This window comes from Halichoeres trimaculatus, unplaced genomic scaffold (assembly GCF_033239565.1).
Source record: "Halichoeres trimaculatus isolate MK-OKI-2021-1 unplaced genomic scaffold, fHalTri1.1 fHalTri1_scaffold_24, whole genome shotgun sequence".
Taxonomy (NCBI): domain Eukaryota; kingdom Metazoa; phylum Chordata; class Actinopteri; order Labriformes; family Labridae; genus Halichoeres; species Halichoeres trimaculatus.
Window position 1 is genome coordinate 340,602 of NW_027437202.1, and position 27,292 is coordinate 367,893.

The following is a 27,292-nucleotide window of genomic DNA, read 5'->3' on the forward strand; positions in this document are numbered from 1 at the left end:
GTTCCAGAAATATAAATAGCTTTAGAAAAGAACACTTGATTGGTTTCACCATTGTAAGGACAAAAGGGAATAAAGACATTACTGGAACAGTTTCTAACTGCAGAATAAAATGTTCCAGAGGTGGTGGAGGCCAGAACATCAGAACCATTCACAAAAGTTTTCTTTTAAGCAGAAGAAAGTCATCCGAGGAGGTCTTCACCAAGGTGGAACCGGCTCACAAAGATGACATTGAAGCAGGATTGATTGATATTCATGGAGCGAGAGGCTGCAGTCAGATATTAAACAGCACAGAGTCGGCTCTTTTGAGAAGAATGATCCGGAGAAAAAGCAAACCTGCCTTAGTCATACTCAATGAAGAGTTTAGACTCCACTGTGAACATTGTGCCCCTGGGTGGTGCTCCATTCGCTTCTCGCGATGAGTCACCGTGCACGCTTGTTTCTCAGCCGCCCTGCTCGAGCACAGGGTAGTTCATTGAAGAGTAAGTTCCTCGTGTATTGGATGGGCTGAAAACAATCTGTGCTAGAGCTTTAGCTCTGTTGTACCTGCTGAATCACACCACTTAAAGATAGAGGGGCATGACTGGAAACGCTTTCGGCTAAACATGCTTAATTGAAATTTAATTTTGGACGTCATCCCTTTGGAAAGGGCAAAGTAATTATATTGCTGTGACCTATTTACCAAAGCTTATAGGGTTTGGAAAAAGTTGAAAATGCTTCAATTAACTTCATCAGACTAATTTCCTTTTTGTACCTGTGTTTTTAAAGCACTGCTCAAAGAGATCACTCAACTTGAGCTTTTTGTGCTGGTGTAACCTTGCACGTAATCCGAACATCATTTAAATTCGCACAATAAAAGCAAATAACAGGCATTAAAAGTCTGCCTGAACCACGATGTCGGTGCCATCTGTCTCCTGCTACTTCAGCTGTCACAGTCCGTCTTTATAAATGCATGCCTCACCTTGCTTTGAACCTTCACTGGAGTGCAATCAAGAGGCAGGAACACTGAGTTTTTATATTCTGACTCAATGAGGAGGTGTTGCCTGTTGACTGGAAATGTTCTGGTTAGTTCTACAGTAGTTGAAGAGGGCAAAACAACAAACTTCCTCTAAAGAGTGTTTCTACCTTCAGCTCATTGTCCTCCAAAGCAGTCACACAGCATGGTTCCCTCTTACTAAGTGCAGCTTCATAGACGTCCAATCTGGAACTCACAAGTGTCCCCAGCAAGAACTGGCCTCCACATGAAAGCACTCCTGCAAACCATCGGCCAACCTTTGTACCCCGGCCGACAGTGCTGACAAGCAGCCAGCAGGCCACCACTTCAAGCGTCACCCAACCTGTTCCATTTTAGTGAACCCGCGTGTTCAGAAATATCTCCAGAACCCTTTCGCGGACATCTGCTGACGAGTTCTCGGAGGTCGGGGTAAGAGTAAGTGCAATGTGACGTATGAGCATGCTGAGGCTGAGCTGGAGAAGTAGATGGGCGGTCTGAGTGGACACCTTGGATGAATATACGTCTCACTGTCGGACATGCAGTGAGACGCATATTCACATCAGTGTTCATTTTTATGAAAAGGTAAAAAAAGAAAGGCACACAAAGCATTTCCTCGCTACTGAAGAAGTAACTAAATTCCGCTTGGATTCAATTGCAAGGTGCAACATCCGGTTGACAAAATGAAGCCATATGTAGGAGCGCTAAAAGTTGCTGTTCATTGAGAACAGAAAGACTGGAAACCAAGTACAGAAACAGACTTTTATGGCATTTACATATTTTCAGTCTGGTTCTCAAAACAGCTTGGGTCTGAAATGCTTATTTCTCTATTCAGTGTACGGGGGTGAATTTTGGTCTAACTCAGTGGTTTCAAACAGGGGTTCCCAAACTTTACTATGCCAAGGTCCCCCAGCAGTGACCCCAGCCCAACAGCATTTGCTTCTGGCTGGGGACCCCCTTTGAAAACCAACAGACTAAGCTTCTGAATATGTCAAGAAATGTCAACTTTAACAACATTTCTTCTAGCTTCTATTCATTCATCCCAGCTGTCATTGGGCGAGAGGCAGGGTAGACAGTCAAATACAGGGCTGATACATAGACAGACAACCAGTCATGCACACACTCACCTCTAATGACAATTTAGAGGGTTCAATTAACCTGATGAGCAATTTTGACTGAACCCACACATGCTTGGGGGGAACATGCAAACTCCACATAGAAAGGCCCACTGGGAATCGAACCTGTGACCTTCTCACCGCGCCATAGCAGGGTTAAAAAAGAAAAAAAAGACTTATGTCGAAGTTGAAGTATCAACTTTACTTTTTTTACGTAAGTGAAATTGTAAAATTACTGGTTTCAAAACTACTTTAAGTATGAAAATAAATGTAATGTAAGGGGAACAAATAGCATTGAGGACAAAAGGTAGTGACGATAAAGTTTTGCTACAATGTTAATGTTGAAAAATTTGGAGCAGCTGTTGTTAAACAGTAGGGTCTTACTAAACAGGGGTTAGATTACTTCAAACTAACTGAGGCTAGCCAAGACAATTGATTACTTTATCTAGACACTATCACAACACCTGCAGTGTTTCCCCCTATGTAAGTCAAGTTAGTTTTATTTTCCACATAGTTCCAGACCAAAGCACAAGTAATTTAAGGTTACTGTGGGTAATTTTCTGAATTACAATGTTTTTCCCATCGGAGGCACCGTACTTATTGGGTGCTGTTTCCTGAGTGCGGGACCAGGTCTTCTTCATGTTGACTGACAGTCATGATGCATAGCACGTTCATTTGGCGATGGTTAAATAAGTGTAAGAGTGAGAACTTCACTTCCTGCCTTATTATTCTGGCTCATGCTCAGGCAGTGTAATGTTTATACCTCTCATCCAGCCATAACCCAAATCTACTCTATCCCACTTTTGCAATTTATATGGATAGTTTATTTTATTTTATTTTATTTTATTTTATTTTATTTTATTTCATTTTATTTTATTTTATTCTATTTCATTTTATTTTATTTTATTATTTAAATGACAGGCTGGAATGAAAACAAGGCAAAATAAAATGGGAGTAACAAGATTATTTTTAAAATGTAGGGAGTACAAAGTACAGATATTTGTCTGAAAATGTAAAGGGTAAAAGTAAAAAGTCTGCTAAAAAGCTACTACTTCAGTAAAGAATAGATACCCCAAATTTCAACTTAAGTAAGGTAACAAAGCATTTTTACCTTGCTACTTGACACCTCTGGTTAGACAGGGTAAGAGCCTCCTCTGGATAGCTTACAAACAGGCTCAAATCAACAGGTCATCACAGATCATGACATTGTCATGCCGAAGTTGCAGCTGTCACACAAGGTAAGATTAGGTAGAATTTGAAACTTGAGAATCCGGCAATTATGGCAGAAAAAGACAAAAAAAGTTGTTGTTTTTTCCCTTCCTTCCAATTTTCTAAAAAACACATTAGTGCCTTGTGGCAGCCCCCACTTTAAAAAGGACTAGACTGCAAAAAACTGAAATCTTATCAAGTGTTTTTCTCTTGTCTTTAGTAAAAAGTGTCATTGTAGACTTGATATGAGCCTTTTTCACCTGACCAGTCCAGAAAAATGTCTTATTTCAAGCTATTAAAAGACAAAAATGAGGTCTAAATTGCCTGTAATGAGTAAAAAGAAATCTGCCAGTGGGGTAAGATAAATGTGCTTGTCAAGATCAGACTAATGTCTTAATACAAGCACATTTCTCTTGCCCCTCTGGCAGATGTTTACTTGTTACAGGCAGTTTAGAACTTATTTTTTTCTTTGATTAACTTGAAATGAGACATTTTTTTTCTGGACTGGTCAGGTGAATGTGGCTCATATTCAGTCTAAAAAGACCTCTTTTTCAGAAAACAAGACCAAAACACTGAATAAGATTTCAGTTTTTGCAGTGTGTTTTTGAAGATATTAGGATCGTCTGATTGTTAGGGACACAATTTAGCTCACAAGACTGATGGGCGCCATACAGCTGTTTGAAAGGAGGCAGAGGTGACATCACCTGTCTTAATTTCACTGTATCTGGAACAGACAGGTGACATCACGAAGACTGTGTCCATATTTATACAGTGTATGGTTCAAGGGCACTGTGGCCTGCATTTTTGCAACCCAGGAGGGCAGTTTAGTGTGTTTTACTATCCAGGAAGGCACTCTAGCACATGTTTTCATTCAAGAAGGAACTTATGCATGCACTTTGGCTCTCAAGAGGGCACTTTAGCAAGGTTTTTCCTCTTGAGGGGATCTTTTGGTACTCTTGGGAGGGCATTTTAGCATGTGTTTTGCCTCCCAAAATAACATTTTAGAGCCCATTTGGCTCCAAAGAGGGATCTTAGTGCATGTTTTGACTCAAAATGGCACATTAGCATGCCATAAAGAGGTAACTTAAAAACGTTTTGACCCACCAGCGTCCTTTGGTGCCAGTCTTGCATCCCAAGAGGGTATTTTAGTGCACATACTGGCTCCTAAGAGGGCATCCTAGATCATTTTGGCTCCCAAGATGGCACATTAGCATGCCATTAGGCTTCTAAAAGGGCATTTTTGCATGAGTTTTGGCTCAAAAGGGCCCTTATGTGCGCATTTTGACTTCCAAGGCGGCACATTAGTGCCCAGTTTGGTTCCCAAGAGGGCACTCAAGCGTGACTTTTGGCTCAACAGGGCATTTTAGCAAGTGTAATTTTTCAACAAATTGGCCCTGAGGTGGGAGACTACTCATCCTGCCCCTTCCTGTGCACACTACTGATTCACATATATAGATACTGGTCCATGTACCAAAATTAAGTGCTCACTCCAGCTCTAAAGTGCTGCACTGACCTGTTTCGCAACATTCATTCAAACCACTGCAGAAACAGGTGCATGAAGCCAAATTAAACCCACAAAGCACTCCTGTGATTTATACCAGCTTCACACTCCTTTTATACTTTTGCCAATGTACAGCTGGACAAAACCGCACGCTGTATTTCTGCCCCTCTGAAATGGTCGCTCTGTCACCGTGACACAAAAAGCATTGAACAAAGCACTCCACTCACATCCCACCATGGGGTCACAATTTTACATTCGTCCCACAGCCACTCGCTGAAAGGCTTGACCTCAGCCGGGCATGCTCCCACTGTCAAGCTGGCAAGCTGGGTCAGACTGCTAACATGGCAGCTTGACTAGCCGCAGTTTGTAGCAATGAGGCTGCCTTGCAGGATCACAGAAAACAAAGGGGGGAGGGAGGACACCATGGATGTTCATGAACTGTTGTTCTTTTGTTCAACCTTTCCATTTGTAGCTGTGATGCAGTGGATGTTAATGAAGAAATATTTAAAAAAAAAAAAAAAAGTAAGTCTACTTTTGGGGTTACTTTATTCATCTAGATGTTACTATTAAATATATTGAAGGAGGGACAGTTTTCAATCAATTTTTTATGATATTAATAATAATAAAGTTTGTGTTGGGAGCTCCCTGCCTTCCCACATGCTTATGTGGAATGCCAAAAACAATGTGGAACTACAAGTTGGGGGCTAAATACCCAGAATGGTTACTTTCATCATTCAGTCATAAAAAGTAGTCGAAGCCAAAGTCAGAATTGTCTCACTTAAATTTAGCTCTGAAATTTGCCAAGAATCATGGGAAACAGCCAGTCACTCCAGCTGGACGCCTAAAAAAGACAGGGTCACAAGACAATAGAGAACTAGTGTTTTCATCTGAGTAAAATGTAAAATACACAGAGCAAAGGTTTGGCTTTATTCACTCATTTTTGCTTTCGATTTGCAACAAATCCAAAGAAAATGCCACTAATTTAAGATTAGAATAAAAATGAATCGAATAAAATAGAATACAATATCCCCGAAGGGAAATTCAGGAGGAGTCACAGCAGCAATCAAGAAAACTAAAGTAAGAAAGTGTATAGAAAGTGCAAAAAGCTCCATAAGAAAATAGTTTCTGACAGCTTGTCCATCGTTGTCCAGTTCAGACAGTCTCCACCTCCACAGGGTCCAGGACTGAGCTTCTTCAGCAGTCTGTTCAGTCTCTGTCTCCTGGATCCTGTCTGCTCACAGCAGGTGAAGCTCTTCCAATGTGACGTTGGTGTCTGGTGTTAGCTCTGTTAGCCATGTCAGTAAACAGCATAATGTTACTCTGCCGTCTTGTATTCCCTATGTTGCTGGGATAGCACAGCTAGCTTGTCCATCCTATTGGTCTTGGATTTTAGGTTCTCAACAACAATGGATGGAAGGACAGGTCGATGTTGTCACTTCTTAGCTTACACCTAACCCTCCTTCTCACCTTGTGGGAAACATCAGGCCTTGATCCAGTTAGCATTGATATGCTACAGGCTGCTAACAGCTGATTTTACATGTAAACAATGCGGCTATGGTTACATGTAGGATCTCCAGCCACTGCAACAGGCAGCCGCAACTAACAGGGCGGTGCCTAGAAACAAGATTGTGACCCCAAAAAGGGCAGAGCCACAAGTAATGAGCAGAGCATCCAGAAAGGGTGCTATCATGTTAGTTAAAGTAAGGAGTATTAGGAGATAGTCACTAATGTCTTACTTATTCTATCTCTGAACTTACAAAGAATCTGGGAACCTCAAGTCATTTTAGTTGAACTCCCAAAAAGAGGTGGGGCCTCAAGTTAAATGCAAAGTATCCTCGTGGATTGCTCTCATTTGGGTCATGATAAGAAGTAGTTAAAGAAACAAGTCAAGCTTTGTCTTTGTTATTTGGCTTTAAAATTGCCAAGAACCTTGGAACTGCAAGTCATTTCAGATGGACTCTCAAAAAGAGGCGGCCAGAAGTTGTTGGAGGAAAGTCCGATTTTCTTCCATATTTTTGGCTCTAAATTTGCCAAGAACCAAAAGAAGGCCCCTCAAAATCTTGATGATTTCCGCAAAGAAGGGCGAGGCCACAAGTTTAGGGCAGAGCATCCAGGAAGGATGCTCACACCTTGGTAAAAAATGAAAGACTGTTGGATAAAAAAAGCTGAAATGTGTTCTTTATTTTGAACATTAACATAAAGAACCCGAGAAACAGACAGACAATTTAGATTCCCCCCAAAAAATGAGGCAGCAAGTTAACTGCAAACTATCCTTATGGAATGCCCTCTCCTGGGTTCAGATAAGAAGTTGTGAAATAATAAAGGAGTTTTTCTTTCTTTTTTTAACTATAAAATTACAAAAACCTGGGAACCGCAAGTTATTTCAGATGGACTCCTAAAAAGAAGGACCAGAAGTTGAGGGCAAGGTATCCAAATGGATTGCTCTCTTCTGGGTAAAAATAGGAACTTGTTGGAGTAAAAAGTCTGACTTTCCTTCTTATTTTAACAAGAACCCCAAGAAAACCCCATGAATTTTTGATTCTCTACCCCCAAAAGGAGGCAGGGCCACAAGTTTAGGGCAAAGTATCCAGAAAGGGTGCTCCTATCTTGTTTAAAGTAAAAAGTGGTCAGATAGGAAAGTCGAAATTTGTTCTTTCTTTTTAGCTTTAAGTTTGCCTGGGACCCTGGTAAACAGTCAGCCATTATAGGTGGAATTACAAAAAGGGGCAGAGCCACAAGCTAAGGGTCAAGTACCCTTGTAGCTTGATCCAATATGGGATAAAGTAAGAAGAACTTAAGAAAAATATTAGCAATAACCCTCAAGGGTAATTGGTTTACGTGTCTAAATAAAATTGGGGGCAGGATTGGGAAAAAGCGGGTTTATTCCTGTTGTCATGATATGCTGTGTTTTTCAGCTGTAAAGTGAACTCTGCTAGCAAGGAAAAGTGCTCACTTTAAACACCACTGGCATCCAGTCAAATGCCTCCAAGATCTTTGAAAGTCTTCTTTTAACACAAAGAGTGCTTTAAGGGCATAACTATCATTTCCTGAACAAATGTGTGCTGCGGGAAAGCCCTGATCGCTGCCTGACTCTGAAGTGCTAAAAGAGTTGGACCTATCCATGGGCAGAATAATGGGAAACTGCACTGATAAATATTGAACATCCTCTAATGAAAGAAGATCAAAAAGCCTGAGCTGAAGACGAGCAGAGCAGACACATCTTTGGCATAAATAAAACATGAGATACTGCAGGCTTCGACTCCCAACCCAGATTTAATGAGAGAAAAAAATAACAAACACATATGGTGGGACATAACATCACTCTGCACCCCCAGATTAGCTCACAGCAGGGAAAACTGCTAAAGAAAAGCCCTACAGATGATTTGAAAAATACAGTTATTAATGTGTTTGCTCCAGTTAGAAAAGTACCTCGTTAAACGTGGAGGAGAAAATGATAAATGAAATTGTTTTTTCCGAGGCCTTGGGTACTTTCGCTTTGCAAATCAAATCGTTTGCATTTGTGATGTGTGATTCCAAGGTGACTTCTAGAAGCAGACATAAAAGTTCCAAAGGCTTCTGGGAATGTGGTGTTTGCTGTTACGCCACGATGGAGAAATAACAGGAAGCTGATGTTTGCTTTCATAGTAAGGATGTTTTGATGTTTCCCTATGCATGTAGGTAAAGAGATGTGTCTATCTTGAGATATACTCTAAATATAGCAACCAAATGTACAGATCTATAGATGAGTTTTGTGTGGGATTTGACCTGGGAATAGAATTGCGAAGAGTTCTCGATAGGTTCGGTAGAGTTTTAGGGAAAAGGGGGAAGTAGAAAATTCTGGTTGTATGAGTAGAGAGGATGGGTAGGAAATTGGCAAGGTTGTGTCAAGAGGGTTTGACCAAGGATGCACACCCCAGAACAAAAATCATTCCACCTTCAAAATCCCTCAATCCAACTGAACAAAACTGGAGACAAACAAACCAAATCTGAAAACATCCATATAGTCCAATAGCAGCTGACATGTGCAATAACAGAGATGAAAATATCCACGCCTCCGTGCATGGTTTCATCTCTGGGGGTAATCAACGAATCTGTTTCGCCGCAAAGGAAGGGAGAAACTGCGTGAACATCCAAGGGAGGTCTTTCAAGACATCAGAGACCCACCACTAAGAGCTGGATCCATCTCTCTGTCTTGCCTTGCCTTTGTACTGCTACCACTCTCTTTCAACATCAGAACCAGGGGGAGGGATGAGTGAGACGCAGATTTAAAACCTCTGGCATGACTTTTTATCAGAAATGCCTTTTCCATTTGCTGCTGCGGTGGCTGCTGCACATCCCCTCTTCACCTGGCACTGAGTGTCACAGAGAGTAAAAGTGAGAGTGATCATAAATCCTACTGATAACTAATTTAAGGGTATGATCTGCTGGCTCCTTCACATTCTTATTTAACTGCTTTAGGCAACTCTCAGAGGTGGTTTTTCCAAGCTTGGCCTTTGGTGTGCTCCTATATGAAGTGGGGGGATATAAAATGCATTACTGCGTACTTTTAGGCCCTTTGTTGCAGCCACCTACGCTGCAGCACCTTGTCAAGTTGTTATTGTAAGCCTTTGGAATCTGACAGGAGCCTCTTGAGGACTCATTTTCCCTCAGAATAAGCTACAGTCTGAGATTATGTAAGCATGAAAGTTTCAACCACATGCGGTGGACTCTTTTGCTGAGAATGCTACGGACCTCCTCGCTGTAATTGTGTTATTTGTGTTCATTCTGGCAGGGGAGTATCTTTATTTTCACAACAGCGGGGTGTTTTCTTTGCTTCTCCTCATCTTGTGTGTGTGAATATGAATTCTAAAGAGGTAATTACAGGATAAACATGAGGAGAGATGTGGATTTCTGAGATAAGTGGGCATCATATCATTTTACTATTCTTGGTGAATGGTGTGAAACACGTTTCCAGTCTTTCCTAGTCAATTCTGTCCTTGTGTCTCAAAGCTATGAAACAAAAATAGTGCAATCTGCCTCATTGTGAAGAGACATCCGTATTGTCTGAAGGCCTGTTGGTTGAAAAATCAGAAAGCCCTTTAGCCAGAAAAAACACTAGTCAGAGGGACCAATAGTTAAAAGGTGCATTAAAAAATCAGAAGGCCCTTTAGTCATATAAAAAGAGGCTATTGGTGAGAAATTTAGAGGGCCTGTTAGTCATAAATTGGGAGTCATGTTTTTCAGAAAATCAGAAGGCCCCTTAGTCGGGGTACCAGAAGGCTGGTTAGTCATTAAATTACAAGACCCTTTAATCTGAAGGCCTGTTAGTCTGAAAATTAGTTAGTTTGAAGGCCCTTTAGCTAGAAGCACCACAAGCCAGAAGGTCCGTAAGTTTTGAAAATTAGAAGGCCTGTTCGTCAGAAAACCAAAAGGTCTGTTAGTCAGAAAATGAGTAGGGGAGACTGGGGACAGTTGCAACACTTTTTACATCACTCTCAGTTACTCAGAGAATATTTGGACCAGTCTCACCAAATCTTAACATATTAAACCTACATCTGTCTGCTAAATGCCCATACCATTTAAAGATGGCTACATGTAACATATTAATCACAATATTCGTTTGAATAGAGGAATTCAGACGTTGCAACTGACCCCAAACCTGGGGACAGTTGCAACACAGATCAGGGTTGCAACATATAAAAAAACATTAACTTTTCACTAATTATCCTCAGGGTTTTGTCCAAATAGGACAAATACTATTGTCACGATCCAGAGTGGGCTCAAATTCAATTTTCTTTTCTGTACAGCTTTAAGGTATATTTAAGTAGTTTTGTTTTGTCTAAAGCATGGGCCTACCTTGAGTCAATGTGCAGATGTTACTGAAGCTATAAAAACTCAAAATTGCATTTTGGGACAAAAAGAATGAAATATATATATATATATATATATATATATATATATATATATATATATATATATATATATATATATATATATATATATATATATAACAATTTCTCTATTTAGATGATTAATTCACTATATGACAAGTTTATATGACACATACAACATACAACAATAACGAATTGCTCATTTTTGCTCAACAAGTTATTTGGGAAATTACTCTGTTTATCATTAGCATTAGTTCCTCCATATGATTGCCTGTTCTGTTCATCATAAGCAATAAAATATATTAATTTAGCCTATTTTGAACTAAAAATCTTAAAAATTATGGTTGTGTGGTCTCTTCTAATATGACTAACCTAATAGCATGGGGACAGTTGCAAAAGTTGCAACTGTCCCCATGGTACCAGTCATGACAAAAAGGCATGTGCTAGCTAGCCACATTGTCATTGACACATGCTCACCATGTCATTTAATAGTCAACAAAAAGTGATTCAATCTAGATAGGTTTGGATTCATTCATACATAAGGTCTGGACAGTATGACTAAACAGCTCATGAAAAAAGCTTCTTTCATACCTCCAAAACAACTTTACTTGATAGAAGCAGGACCAGATGCTCAATATGGCCTCTCTCTTCTTGTATGAGTGCAGTATGAGTGTCATCACTCTAGCATGTTTCTGATTGGAGAAATAAGGCTTGTTGCAACCGTCCCTTGGTGCAACTGTCCACAGTCTCCCCTACCCCATGAGTCTGAAAAGCAGAAGGCCCATTAAGTCAGACTATGAAAAGACCGGTTGGTCAGAAGGTCCTCTAGTAGGAATAACCACTAGAAAGAGGGCCCAATAGTCAGGAGGTACATAAGTCAAAAAATTAAAAGGTCAGTTAGTCAGAAAATCAGGAGGCCTGTTAGTCATGAGGCCTGTTGGTCAGAAAATGAAGAATATCCACTTAATCCAAACTAATTTTCGAAAGTGGTCTTCTAAGAATAGGGTGGATCCCTATTGCAAACAGACATGCACACAGTTAGACAGGCTTTGTTTCTGATATCAAGATTAAAATTTAATATCATTCCATTCAGCTGGCTTTAGCACTTAACACACATACATATGCACTAAAAAACAATTTAATTGTTCTCACAGTTCCGTCTACTCAGCAACTCACAGCAGGGTCAGCTACAATTTAATGAAACAGCAATTTCCATCACCAAACTCAGTCTAAATACTGAAAATTCAATTTAGGGATTAAAAGCCTGCGAAAACTCAACGTCTACGCATGATTAAGCCATCTCCCTGCTAACCCGTGACATCCAATTGATGTGATTGGATTGAAAGAAACCAAAGATATGCACGCTGGTTAAAGGCTCAGAATACTCTTTCTTACATAATGTAATTTAGCGGCGGGTTTATTGGACTTTATTGGGTGTGTTTCAGTGCTTCCTATAGCTGGAGTGCTCTCAAATGTGTATTATTAGGCACTGGAGAAGAAGTTGATCCAAAGACTTATTGCACAATAATCCCTGTGATTAAATCAAGAGCTGAAGATGAGGCACTAGACTAGAGGAGCGGCTGCAGACTGGAGTGACTTGAAGCGTATTTCTCCTCTTCCTCTAAACTTCCACCTCCTTCTCCTGGTGTGGACACAGCTGTACTTTTTGATAGACTATCGCAAGGGTCACAAATCAGGAGCACACCCTGACATTCAATGTCTTGCTTAGGGACTCCTTGGCTGTATAAATCCGCGCTGAAAAAACAGAAGCTTGAATGCACTCCAGCATACATCAGGAGGAAGTCACCCGTTCGTCCCCGCCGCGTTCGATCAATCAGACTTTAAAATGAAGGAAGGAGTTCAGGGAGAGCAATCAAATCCCCCCCGGCAGAAAGTGCCTTGGATGGGCCCGTCTCCTGTGAAGTGACGGTCCTAACCGCTGTGCCACCACCTGCTGTAAAAGAGTCAAATAACTTCCAAATCATTCCGGCTTCAGACTTCTACTATCCTTTTATTTTCCACTGACACAGCAGATAGGCAATTCGGTACATTGTGTTTTTTGAAGGGGGCTCCCTGCCCTCCACGTACGGGAGGAAGGAAGGCTCACTGCACATTTTAAAGCACTTTAAAGAATAGACGAACTGCCCGACCTCCACCTCCACAATTAGTTTTGCCTGATGCAGCTCTCCCTTCTATCGATCCAGACTGTGTAGCGCAGGCGGGGACGGAGTGGATGAATGACTTTGCCTTGCTTACTCGCCCTAATCTCTGTAACTATGTTTGGCCCACTGCTTTTCTACGACTACACTAAAAATTGTCGATACACACAACCTAAACATATCCTCGTTTTATATCACATTACCACGAGGGATGTGTTTCCAGCTGCAGCTCTCACTCCTCTCTGAATTCCACTTTCACAATCTGCTTCAACGCAGCGCGTATGGTGATTTCCCCTCGTTACAAAGCAACAACAGTAAAAAACTCAGCACAATAAGTGTTGACTGATGGAGTTTTTTCAGCCATGCACATCCACCCCAGCTCCTATAAAGTACTAATGCTCTTGTTGTAATGTGGCCAAGCAAACAGTGCATTAAGGGGGAGTCATGTCGGGTAAGCTTTCTTGGCTGCAGCTGCTTAAAGTTTGGAATTCAAAGGTGCAATGGAGAAAAAATGACGGTATGCATTCTGTTTGAGGCTTTGCAACGTCAATGGAATACATTATCAAAGAGTTATAGCTGCAAATCTCCAGACTGAAAGCCTTACATTTGTCTGCTGCATATGCAACATGAATGAAACATCAAAGCAGTGGTGTGCACAAGGAGTGGGGGTGGGGGGTGGGGGGGGGCAGTGGCCCAACAAAAAAAAAAAAAAAAGGGATAGTGCCTTTTAAAGTCTCATTTATGCCTACTAATAAATGCTAAAAATAAACGTTTTCTTTTATGCAAAAGTACATGAGGAAAACCCCCTTTGTAGTAGCCAAATATTTTTTTTTAAATTTTTTGTTGTCATAAACTTTTAACTCTGGGGGCTGCACCAAAGAGGCCTGTTGGGAGTCAAAACCTGTGCTTAAGCGCACTCCTGGGAGCAAAAACGTGTGCTTAAGTGGCCTCTTGGAAGTTAAAACTTGTGATAAAGTGCCCTCTAGGAACAAAATAGTTCACTAAGGTGCCCTGTTGGGAGTCAAAACCTGTGCTAAAGTGCCCTTGTGGGAACCAAAATGTGTTCACATATGCTTTCTCGGGAGCAAAAATATGTGCTTAAGTGCCCTCTTGGGAGTCAAAAAGTGTGAAAAGGTTTTTCTTGGGAGCCAAAATGTGCGCCAAAGAGCCCTCTTAGGAGCTAAACTGTGCGCTGAAGTGTCCTCCTGGGAGCCAAATGTGTGCTAACGTGCCCCCCTCGGAGTCATAAACACTTGTTTAATGTGCCCTCATGAAAGCCAAAGTGCCCTCCTGGTTGGCAAAACATTCTTACTTCCCCACTTGACTCATTTTCATATGCTAAAGTGCCCTCTTGGGAGCAAAGATGCTTTCTGAAGTTCCTGCTTTGGAGCCAAAAAGGGTGCTAGATGGCATGGTTGGGCGCCAAAACACAGGCTTAAGTGTTCTTTTGGGAGCAAAAACGCCCTGCTGCTTGGCAAAACACAGTATACTGTCTACTTTAATTGAGGACAAAAAGGGTAAACTGCCTGTTTGAGAGCCTAATCCTCGGATTAAGTGCCCACTAAGGAACTAAACACTTTCGTAAGTACCAGCATTGGAGCCAAAAGGGCGCTAAAGTGCCACTTGTAAGCCAAAAATGCACACTAAAGTGCCCACGTGGGAGCAAAGCACTCTCAAAGTCCAACATCAGACCTAAAACAAAGGGTACAAAGAACTGAATCCCAGTCAGGACCCAAAACGTTTTTTTAGAGTGCCTGCAGTGGATCTAAAAACAGTGCTAAAGTGCAACTTGGGTCCCAAAATGCAAATTTGCAAATTTAAGTGCCAGCCTGAGAGCCAGTGCTCTCCTGGTTGGCAAAAGAAACCAAACTACCCACTTGACTTGTAAAAACCCAATCAACAGCTTGCTTAAGAGCCAGCTAAAGTGCCTGCATTGGCGCCAGTAAGGTGCTAAAATGACCCAGTTGGGAGCCAAAAAGGTGTTTATAGAGCCCTTTTTAGAGCTAAAACATGATAAACTGTCCTGTTAGGAGCCAAAATGTTTTCTCAACTGTTTTTGTAGTTAGTAAAATACTGCTGCTGTCTTATACTGCTGAGCGGCGAGAATGCTCTTTATCCACCTTTTTTCCTCCATTTTTGCCCTTTAAAACTCTGTGCACGGCCCTGCATCAGAACACAACTTAAATTTGGCCTGCTGATTAAGCACCCACAGGGATGGGATGCATTTTCAACCACACCTTTCATAAACACACTCACAGGCTCAAGGCGGAAAACCGTGATGTGGATCTAACTGCATCTCCTGCTTATGTAAGAAAATGATCATCACTGATGTGAAGCTTTAGGTTGTAATTCTTTTTAAATTTTGATGCAAAGTTAATGAGCAAGGAGGAAATTATACCTCACTAGCCAGTGGCATCAGGTCTTATAAGTCAAGTGGGTGCAATCTGAAGCCTGAGTGTTCCAGAAGTTAATAACTACATTTGTGCAGAATAAAAAAAGCAGCCTTTGCGGGGGGTCTCAAATGCAGGAGTGGGGTTTTTTAAAGCTCAAATTGATTCCCTTTATTGGAAACATTCAGACTGCACTTCAAAGTCTCCCTCTTCACTCGTAGAGTTTGCAATAGTACAAATACAAATTTGATTACTCTGGAGACGCCTGCTGCTCATTTGATGCTGCTATTAGCGAGCAGCACAAACGAGGCAACAATGGAAATGAAAGCCAGAGCAGCCGCTTTGATTGGCATTCAGGGAGATTCCTCAATTAAGTTATGACAAGTGTCTCCCAAACAAACGGGACGGCGAGAATTGGTTTGACATATTTTCATTGTTGTTTCGGTGTCGCCGCTGCATGCGCGCAAACGTCTTTGCAGGCTCGGCTGTCAGCTTGTGTGCATGTCAGGTGCGGGTGACATCCCGTTAACAAATACGAGGAGTCAAGCGGACCGCGATGTTTGGAGCCTCTTCACAGCTGTAGTTTGTCTAGAGGCTGTCATTTGGTACCTGCTCCTCTGTAATCAGTGCTCATTGGATGAGATTAAGCCAAATATTGCGCAGGTCATTTGCTTGGTTGCACGGTTGGTTGAGTGTGCAATCAGACTGGAAGCAGTCAGAGGGAGCAGTCAAATTTTTAAAGTAGAGGTCGAAAAATAATCCTTAACTCCACTTTTCAAACCTTTGCAAACCTTTTTTTTTTTTTAAAAAGGGGGTATTATTGATTGTGTTTAAGTGTTAGTTTGCCCTTCTTGTACCCCTGTAGTAGTTTCACATGAGTTAATGTAAAAAAACAAAAACAAAAACAAAAACAAAAAACATATGTTTCTCACACAGGTGTTTTAGAAAACACATATTTGCTTCCTCTTTAAGGTGAACCCCCTTCCCTGTGATTGGCTGGGCCCTTTTGAGGCCTGCAGAAGCAAAACTACATGAACTAAAAAAGAGTGGGCTTCAAAAACAAGGAATTGTGAATACTTTTATCCTCAACAGGCCTCAAGACTGCTGGCCAATCAGAGAGAAGGGTTTTTTTTTTTTTTTTTTTTTGAGAAGCAAAGAGCCTTAAAGAGACAGAGGCTGAAATTAGGGTTTTCTAAAACTTAAGTGTGATCAAAATAAGGATAGTTTTGAGCTGTGAATTGTGTTAAACAACTACAGGGGCACAATAGGGACATAATAAAGAATTTAAAAAAATCACAATACCTCTCTTTAATGTTTTCAAATTGTGCTAAAAGCATAGATACACTGATTTCTTCCTAGAACTGCCTGTATTGACGCTTCATCCATCACAGAGCTCTCTTCACTGAGTCACAAAAACCTTGCCAATCCTGGAGCTGAGCCACGATCCCCCAGCTGTGCTGAGACCTCCACTAAGCAGGAGGAGAACAAAGACTGCAGCAGAGCAAAGAGAAAAGGGTGAAAAGGAGGATCGGAGGTGAGGTGTAAAATCATTATAATTATGCTTTCATATTAAATTACCATGTATAATTGAAATAAAGTTAGCAGCACAATCTTTCGCCCTTAATAGCAGCTATACCGCACAGCTCTGTTCCATAACTTGCGAGTTATTACCTGTCCTGCATGGAATTAAAAGTCACGCTATCATTATAAAACCCATTTACCCATCACTTTCTATATTAGATCCAGGCTGCACACACACTATGGTTTTTAATTACAGCCTGGTGCTTAATTCTTCCTTTGTGTACACTTATGGGCTGCAGATAATTTACTTAGAGCAGGGTATAACTCACAGTGATGTGAGAGAGACATGCCGGGAAATGGTTACAGTGTATTAATTAATTATAATTGACGTAAACAATAAAGTTGCATTATAAGGATGGAGGTAGATAATAAGATTGATCAAGTTAACATGCTCTTGGAAGTTTTCCTGATCTCTAAAGTTGCTACATGCACGTCTATCCCTCAACCCAGTTAAGAGTCAGTTTGATGCATTTCTGTTTCCTGTTGACCAAAGTTCTTCTTCATGACATTTTGTGGCTTTTCCTCATTAAGGGTCATGAACTTGTGTGTAAGATGAGGTTTTCGGTCATTTTGACCCATACACTTTAATAGGGTTAAAAAGTAGCTGTTCAGATCAAACATTAAGAAGTTTCTTTGATGCACTTTATTTTGATTGCCCAGTTATTTATTTTTTGATATCCTTCAAAAAGCAGTTCATACCCAGAGACCCAGGTGTGTGCAGAGGTGGAATTTTTTCTGATGGGCATCAAAAGATGGTAATGCAATATTATATACATCACCAGTTGCATGCAAAGACATGTTTAAGAGGCACGGGAAGAAAAAAAAAAAAGAAAGAAAGAAAGAGAGGCACTTTAGTATGTGTGTTTTTCCACCCAATGAGGCTACTTGGCACATTTTTGCCAACCAGGAGAAACAAAAAAGCACTTTAGCACACACGTTTTGGCTCGCAAGAGGACTCTTTGGCCTTTGTTTGATATCCAAAGAGAGCACTTCAGAGCTATTTTTGAGACCTAAAAGACCACTGTCACATGCATTTTGACTCCCAGGAGGGCACTTTTGCACTTGTTTTGATTCCCAAGAGGGGACTTCAGCATGGGCTTTGGCTCCCAAAAAGGTAATTTAGCGTGCACTTTAGCTCCCAAGAGTAGGAAGTCACTTTAGTGTGTGTTTCGGCTTCATAGAGAGCACTTGAGTGCATGTTTAGGCTCCCCAAGGGTCACTTTAGTGTGCGCTTTATCTACCAAGAGGGCACTTTGGCACATGTTTTGGCCCCAAGGGAGCACTTTATTGGAATTTTGGCTCCTGAAAAGTCACTTTAGCAGGTTCTTTGGCTCCCAAGAGGTGATTTTAGCACAATTTTGCTTCCCAAAGGTTGTTGAGTATACCTTTCAGCTCCCAAAAGAGCACTTCAGCCCATGTTTTGGCTTCCAAGAGAGCACATAAATGCTCACTTTGGCCCCCCAGAGGTCACTGGAGCTTGTGTTTTGTCTCCCAAAGAGCACATTAGCGTGCATGCTAGAGGGTACTTAACACATGTTTAGGCTTCAAAAGGGACATGTAAGCTCTGTTTTGGCTCCTAAAACAGAGCACAAGCACTAAAAAGGACTCCAAGTGATCACCTTAGCATGCATTTTAGCGTAGAAGAGTGCACATGAGCGCTATTTTGGCTCCCAAACAACACATAAGGGTGCATTTTGGCTCCCAGTATAGCACCACAATGTGCATTTGGTTCCCAAGAGCATACTCTAGTGCGCATTTTGGCTCCCATCAAGGCATTTTTAAATGTTTTTTGCACCTGTGTTCCTCCTGATAGGACAGTAAAACAAGTTTCTCTTGTGTGACATGCAAGAATTCCATCTGCAGAAAGCAAAGAAGTACATTCTTTCCATCATGTGGAGAGCATTGCAAATGTTTAACATTGAAAATCTGAGAAAAATGGGCATGTTAAATGAAAAAAACAAAGTGTTTTTGAAGAAGGAACAACTTTAAATTGTTCTGAAATATGGAGTTGCGATTTAAAATGTATTGTATGTCTCTTTTCTAAGTGTTTATTTGATCTAAAACCAAGTTGTTGGTTTTACCTGGTTCTGTTTTTGCTGTTTTGAGTGGATTTACACAGCATTCAACTATAATACAAGTGTTGAAAATCTCACATAATGTACTGCTGGAATTTATGTCTCCAGAAAGTGGCTTTAAATCACAGACAGAAAATCTTGAGGGGATATTTTCAGACAAAGAGGAAAATGCTTGCATGCTGTAAATTTGTGCTTATGGCTGTGATGTAGAGCCTGTTAAGCGCAGTGTGCAGCTGGTGGGCAGCTTCTAAAAATGGTTTTGCCACCATGTGAATGTTATAATTTACTCCTTACATAAAGTCAAAGTTGCTGTAATGATCATGTTTTTGATAATTGCTGTTTTCACAGCAGAAGTTTGTTCTGAATTCACTGGACCCAAACTTCCACAGTCCCTCAGAGGAAGTGATTTTATCCCAGCTGTGTATAACCTTGTGTCAGGACAGAGTGGGCTCACACAAAGACAGACTACGACAATGAAAGACACACTTTGTTCGAATAAATCTGCCTGTGCCCACTGCAAATAGGTTTGCTACAACAAGTGAAGAATGACAAGGGAGGGAAAACAATTAAGTCTGCGAGGAGGTGGAGACAAGGTCAAAAAACAGGCAGCAGGATGCTTGAGATGAAGGGGAAGATGAACTGCAGACTGTGCTTCTGACTGTGTATTCTGAAGAGGCCAATCAGAGGCAAGTGGGGCGGGACAGATTGTCAGAAATAGGTAAGAAAGACACAAAACCGGAAGTTTAGCTTCTGAAAATGAAGATATTAAGATAAAACTAACTATTAAACAAAAAAGGAATGTTAACGCATAATTTTAAAATAAGGGGCTGTTTCCACTGAAAGCAGTTTTGGCTCACAAGCGATACTTGCAGTGAGTAGATACCGGAAAGTCTGTTTTTAAATGCTATGTGTTCTTCAGATGAAACCAAAATACAGAGCAACAAGGGGTATTTAAGTACCTGTTCTCAGTGAGAGCCTGTGTCCACTAATAGCATCTTTTTCTGAAAAAGATACTAGAAGGACATGCAGTGTGTGAGTCTTTCAAGCCTGTTTTAAAATGCCCTGTACACTTGTGATACAAACATAAACCAAAAAGGGATATTATTGTGGTTTTCCAAGATAAGGGCCTGTTTCCACTGACAACAGTTTTGAGTTTTGACTAACTAAGGTACTTGCCGTGTTTGCAGTGTGATTCAAAATATGTTTTCAAGTGCCATATATGCTCCAGATAAACCACTTATAAAGAGCAACATTGATGTTTATGCACCTTTTCATAATTAGGGCTTGTTTCCACTCACAGCATTGTGGGTGACAAAGCATATTTGCAGCACATGTTGTTGGTTGAGGCTTCACATACTGTTTTTAACGCTCTGTCTGCTTTGAGTCAAACAAAAGCCAAGAGTGAAGCTACAAAAATTGGGAATCTTTGCCATTGTTATTGACACAGTCGCTACCAGAAGCCCGGCCCTTTCTTGATTGTCATTTGTAGGACATAAATAAGTGACACTTGTAAGAGTGTCAGTATTTTGAAAAACCAAGTACTATCAACCGTGTGCTCTTGGAGTATCATGAAAAGAGACTAAAAGCCAAAAAAGAAATATTTATGCATCTTTCCAAAATTAGGGACTGTGTCCACTGACAGAAAATCTGCCCAACAGCACTTGAACAATAAAGAGAGGTGTGCAGCACTTCCTAAAGTGGAGACTTTAAAGAAAGTTTGAAAATGCTCATGGTCAGGTTCCTTATTTGAACCTGTAGGTAGATCTGTTCTGCAGTCAGTGAGATTACAACATCTAGTAAAACATTAAAACATTTCAGTGCTCAAGGTTCAATCATTACAGCAGAAACAGGCATCAAAGAGGGTGAAGTACACTCCATTAAGATCAAATTAAAAACTCAGCAAATCAATAGCTCTTAAAGAAACCCAAGGATAAAACCAAGTAGGACTGTAATGAATAAATAAATGAGTGCATGACCCAAAAATACATTTATGCAAAATAAGGTGACTACTCGCCCAGCTCATCGATAGAAGCAGGGATACAAATGTTTTTATACCTCTTAGTTCTACACTTTGGGACTTGAAACCTCCACCCAGAGGGAAGAAGCTGATGTTAGCTATCAAAGCTGGATAGAGCTAAGGCTCACCAGTTAGATGACTTTATCATTTCACAACCTATATCAATACAGTGTTATCTTTCAGAAATGTGTGACCGAACCAAGACACCAAAGAAAAGACGAGACTTGTTCAATAAAAGCATGATGCATCATGATCTTTTTTGGAATTTGCTGACTTTAACAGCAAGCAATGCTTTCTCACCTTCTTCCCACTGAGTGTCTCTGTATACTTGAGTAATTTAGTCTGTACAGGCACTACAGGTGCCAAAAAAAAAAAAAAAAAAATGCTGCTGATGGACACAGGCCGTAGTTCATATGGTGCTATAAAAAGGGAAAAACAAACATGCTGCATGGGCCAATCCCACTTCTGCCCCTTTGCCTTTGTTTTACTCTTAGCCCTTGGTTTTGCGCATGCATGTCTAATAAAGGGGTGTTCCACTCCATGTAACATCAAGGGGAAGGACTAAAGGGAAGAGCTGCACAGCCCTTGAGGCAAAAACAAATCAGGACCTATTTTTAGAATAGAATAGAATAAAATTTGTAATTGCAACAAGTACAACAAAATTGCAGATAATTTTATATATATTAGATATTAGAACTATATTAGAAGATATTGAAAATTTTATCAGATATCCAATCCTTTGCTACTACACATAAACATTATCCATGTTTTGAATCGTTAGTTGTATTTTGAAACTTCTTGTTATAAAAATCTAGCAAACGCTAGATAGATAATGTCCTGCCTCTGTTATTAATGCTAGCGGAGTTAGCCTGTGTTTGTTTGTGAGTTTATTTGAATGTTTTGTCAAGTGAGCAGTCCCTTAAAGAAAGACGGCAGAGTAGATCACGTGGCAGTCAGGAAGTCAGGCCAAGACGCTGCTCTGCGCTGCTCTGCGCTGCTCTGCGCTGCTCTGCGCTGCTCTGCGCTGCTCTGCGCTGCTCTGCGCTGCTCTGCGCTGCTCTTCCCATGTCCTAGCAAACATCTTGTGTTTTTTTGTGGCATCTTTGGTATGTAGTCCTCTTTTGTGTTTGATAAAGTCCTTACAGCTTATTTAGTTGTAACTTATGCCTGTTTATAGTTTAGACGATCTACGACTTTAAGTTTGTCTAGCATTTAACTGCATGGCTGTTCATTTTTGATCATCTGCCGCCATCTAGTGGCCATTGTGAGTATAGGTTTGCCGTATTAAGAGCATACAGCTCATTAGGAGCAACAGGTTTCTTTGTTAATAATAGATATAGGACCTTTAAGGAAGGGAATTAGACAATAAGAGTCTTTTGCTTTTTTCATGCTTGATAGTCAAATTATTTATATTGAGTTATGCAATATTATTTAAATCATTTAATTCATGTATTGATTACATTATGTTTGTATTCCCTCAGTTTCACCCTTTCAATTGTCAATAAACCTGGGCTCAAGAACTAAACATGGTGTCCAGAGTTTTGATGAGCCAAAGTTGTTTTGCTTACTGTCTTCCTGGACAGTGAACATAAGGAAGACAGGATAGCTAATATTAGCCACACTAATGTCGGACCAGGACTTCACTACTATGAACTGAATTTCATGAATGATTAGACAGATATGCTGCATTTAGGAGCTGCATTAGCTACACAAGCTATGATAAGCTAACGTAACAGTATTCAGAAGCTACATAATATGGCTGTGTTAGCCTATCATTAGCTTAGTTGTCTCATCACTGGTGTAATGCAGTACAAGTGGTGACTTGTTTCTAGGAGATGTGTTTTCACCCGTTTCCCCTTGGGCATCAAAACAGAGGACCAAGGGAAAGGGGTAAGACAAATTATAATCCTCCTTTTGTTAGAGTCCAGTAGTTCCAAAGAATGCTCAATAATTGATATGTTTTATGCTAAGCTACTCACATGGATTTTCCTGCAGGTGCTTAATGCATTAGTTCATGCAGCATTTACGCACCAGAACTATGAGCTATGAATTATTTATAGAGGACAAACTGTGTGTGCCATGGTCGACATGAGTGTGACATCCTGGATACTGTGAATGACATGTAGGATGATTGCTGGAAATACAGGCATGCGTTCATGCACGAGTTGGGGGAGTTGTGCTTTACATATCTTCACCTTTCCTGCTTGTTTTTTTCCCACCTTATTATCAAGATACAGAGAGAGACTTTGATCGCAAACTACTGCAGCCCTAATGCCGTGCGTCGACGTGACTTACTGCAAACATGACCTCATGTTGTTGGATCAATTTCTGTTGCAGAGCTTAAATAATAAAAATAAAATCAATACCAGCCTCGCTATACATGGCGTACATACAGTGGGTTTATTGTTTTTCCCAGGGTTCCCACCAGAGGGAAAACCACCCTCAGTCAAGCGCAGCTTCTGTTGACAGACGAGCTGGTAAGCAGTGGTGTCAATCATGCCTTCAGGTGATGCTGTTTGCAGGGAAAAATAACAAATTAGCATCTGTCAGAGGTTGTCAGACGGAGGGCCACGACACTGGGTCAAACAGCTGCTGGGGATTTGATTAAAGCTGCTGCCAAGTTGACGCAGAATAAAAAAACTCAGAATAGACTGAGACTTAATTGGAAATGCATTAGCGGCGCATCACTTCGACTCAGAATGGCGACGAAACAATTTGTACACCATTGGCGGCATTATTCCTTATTCCGTCTGAGCTACAGTATTTATTACAATTGCTTGAAATCTGAATAACAAAGCAGAGCTCGCTCTCTTCTTTCTTTCTCACACGGCTTTGAAAGTGCTCATAATTACAGGTTCCTGCTCTGCGACTTGCAGAGATATTCTGTTGCTGGCTCACATAACAGCCGAAGCTAATTTTGGGAGTTGGGTGGGAGAAAAAAAAGTTGCTGGGAGAATTTGAAGCAGACGGAGAGTTGATCTATGAGCTGGTGTTATCCCGTAACTATAACTTCGGAGTGACAGACGACTGAATAGGTACCAGCTTTAGAAGTGACAGACAGGCATGCAAGAATACATCCTTGTCAGCGTCCTAACATATTTTCTATCAAATCCATATCTACCCATTCAGATGGAGAGCGCACGTTGTGACTTATAGGCGTCTTGGCTGAAGGCGATGTTTATAGTGACTGATGTAAGCGCCCCACGCCTGGTTGGTCACTCAGCTCTGAGAGCCTTCCACTACCTCCCCCCTCTCTCTGCTCTTCTCTGTGTCTGTGATCCACGGTCATTACTGGAGCTGTCAGTGTGCAATTTCATACGGAGAAATTGCAGTTGTTGGCAGACAAGCGAATGGAGTGAGCTGCCATGAAGTCAAGAGATCGATACCAGTTTTTTTGAGCATGTAGGAACTAATGAACACAGCTTGATTTGCATTTATGAAGTCGTCAAGTGACTTGTAGAGAACAGTTGTGGCTCCTCAGCACTCACACACTAACAATCAAAGAGGCCTTATAAGGGCCTGTGTCCACTGACAGCAGACACTTTTAACTGAGCAATTGGGGGTTGGTGCATTGCTCGAGGGGGCACCTAGTTAAGTTTAGTTTGTGTTCATTTCATTCTTGTTAGACACTTGATCAGATAACCCAAAATATGGCCAGCATACCTTTAGATATGCATATATATATATATATATATATATATATATATATATATATATATATATATATATATATATATATATATATATCACTATTATTATAATGATAATAATAATATTTATTTATTTAAAAAATATTTTATTATTTATCTAGTTTATTTTATTTATTTATTTATTTTTTCATTTTTGTTGGTTTATTTTTCCATTGCGGGTGCAAGGTTAAGGGTATACTTGATCCCTTTATTTGTTAAGTATTGTTTTTGATATGTTTACTGAAGATACTGAATGATTTGATTTCTTCAGAGTCTTTGTCCAGGGTGTTCCATAGAAAGACACCTTTAACTGTTATAGTGTTGTACTGTTAGACTGTCATACTGCGTTCCTTGAGTGTGGTTCTGAATTCAATAGTATTCAGGAAATAATGCTTACACCTCTCCAGGTAACTTCCCAATCTTGGTCCATTGCCTTGAACCAGCGTCCCTTTGGTTGCCAAGCCAAGTGTTTATGGACTGAGCTACTGTCACCCCCTGTTCTGCAAGGTCACAAAAGTTGTCCTGCAACAATCAATTACTGGTATATCTGCCTTGAATTTCCATGTATGCCAAACTTACTGTGCTTTTCTTCATTAAATTCAGTAAAAGGTAAAAACAGTCAATTGAAATAGAGCTTAAGTGGTACAAACAGCTGTGGATTGCTGGAAAAGCAAGTGTGGTGAAACTGATGGGTTTTTTTTTTTACATAAACCCTTTACCGATTGTGAAAGTGCCATATTAACCTTGGCCAGAGTGTGACTACCGTAACTGTGCCACCATGTTTGCAATCAGAAAACTTGAACATTGTGGAAACCACAGAGTTTGCGCTTTCTAGTGTTATATGGTTTGTTGTAGTAATCACAAGCATTTGACACAAAGGAAATTACTGGAAATACCACGGAACCACTTCCAAATACCGCAACTCCCAGAGTTTTTGCCCAGTCCAAAAAATTCCAACACCAACAAAGAGCATTGCTTTATGATTTGTTTCATTAACCTCCAAAAGAAATCTGTGTTTTTCCTCTTTTATACTGCAAACACTTTCATAATATGAGCAACAATCATTCCCTAGATGTGAGCAATATAAGTCTATGTACTACTGTAAAGGGTGGCTAAACCACTCAGATGCAGGTCATTTCTGCTCATTTTACAGCCATAATAATGAAACATGTCCAGCCTAAAGAAACAGACTTACTTGTGGTTTTGGAGCCCCAGGTGAACTTGTTGATGTCTCACAGGTCAAGGGTCTCCTAAGTCTGGTGGGGGCCAGCTGAGTTCTGCAGTATTCCTCGACAATATGCAAACAATATGTAAACTGCAACCTCCTAGCCTTTCCTCTAAAACTCCACCCCACCATGCCAACGATATTAAATAATATGACATTTGATGTCCGTGTTTTACCTTTGGCATTGCCATTTCCAGTTTGGATGTTTTTTAATTTATTTATTATATAATGAACATTATTCAATGCCAGTGTTTCTTTTTTTCAGTTTCAGGGTGTGTTTTCAACGCAAAATTTCATTGTTTTGACTCCATATAATAAGAGCTACACATCTGCACAGGAAGTGCACATTGCTGAAGGTAATAAAAGTCTTATTTATAAGACTTAAAAGCTCATGAAAGCTGTTTTCTTCTCTGCTGTGCTGCCATTACTATCTCCCTGCCTCTGTAAGCCACTTATGAAGATAAATAATGAGGACAAAATCTAGGAATCCAGCCAGACTGATCCTTTAAGATAAATTGAATCAGATATGGAGGCAGTTTATCAGAGCCACTAAGACGATAACACAATTCTGAGCGAAGCAGAGCTGCAGACAAGAAGCCGAGCTTTCTTTTCCTACTCCTTTTTACTTAGATGTCAAGTTTCCCAACGAGATAATATGCATATGCTATGCTAATGGTATGTGCATCGCTCTGCAGTGATTCATAACAGCAGACTTTTTGAAGCTTTTGTGGTGAATTAACAAAAAAGTGCATTAGCAGGCATTCATTATGCAAAGCAATGGCTCAGAAATAATGTGCAAAATTACTAGGACTGTGCAATCCATTATTGTCATTTATTTCCACACTGGGTGCACAGAGGACGGAGGAATTAGAATAGATTTAAGATGGAATAGGCCGGGCCTGTATTTAGCAGCCACGCACACACATGCACACACACCTTTAAGCTGTCTTTCCATGAATGTCTTTCAAGCCAAAACATGTCACATCATGTCACTTTTATGCAAAAGAAGTGCGCCAGTGTGGTGTGATCTGATGTGTGCAGTGTGTATGCAAGTGTGTGTGTGTGTGTGTGTAGCCTTCAATTGATTCAGCATTCACATTTGTTCGCTGTCATTTATTAGCAGAACCAGACTGCAGCTTCAACCTCCTGGAGGCAATGAGCGCTATTTAAAGAAATCACAGCCACACCAAGTCTCTAAATGAAGACAGGGGCGAATGAGGGCGAGACGGGGGAGGGAGCAGGGAGGAGAGGGAAGAAAGAAAGAGAGAGGAGCATTGAAGAAGCGAAAATGACAAGACGAGCAGGGGAGAGGAAATTACGGGAGTCAGGAGAGAATGAGACGGCGGAGGGGGCGCCGGGGTGAGCTGCAGAATGCTGTCAAGACAAAAAAGGTGCAGGGGGTCATGGAGGGGGAGAGATGAAAATTGGGAGAGATGGGAGGCGAGGAGCGAGCAGGCATGGTTTGAAGGAGAG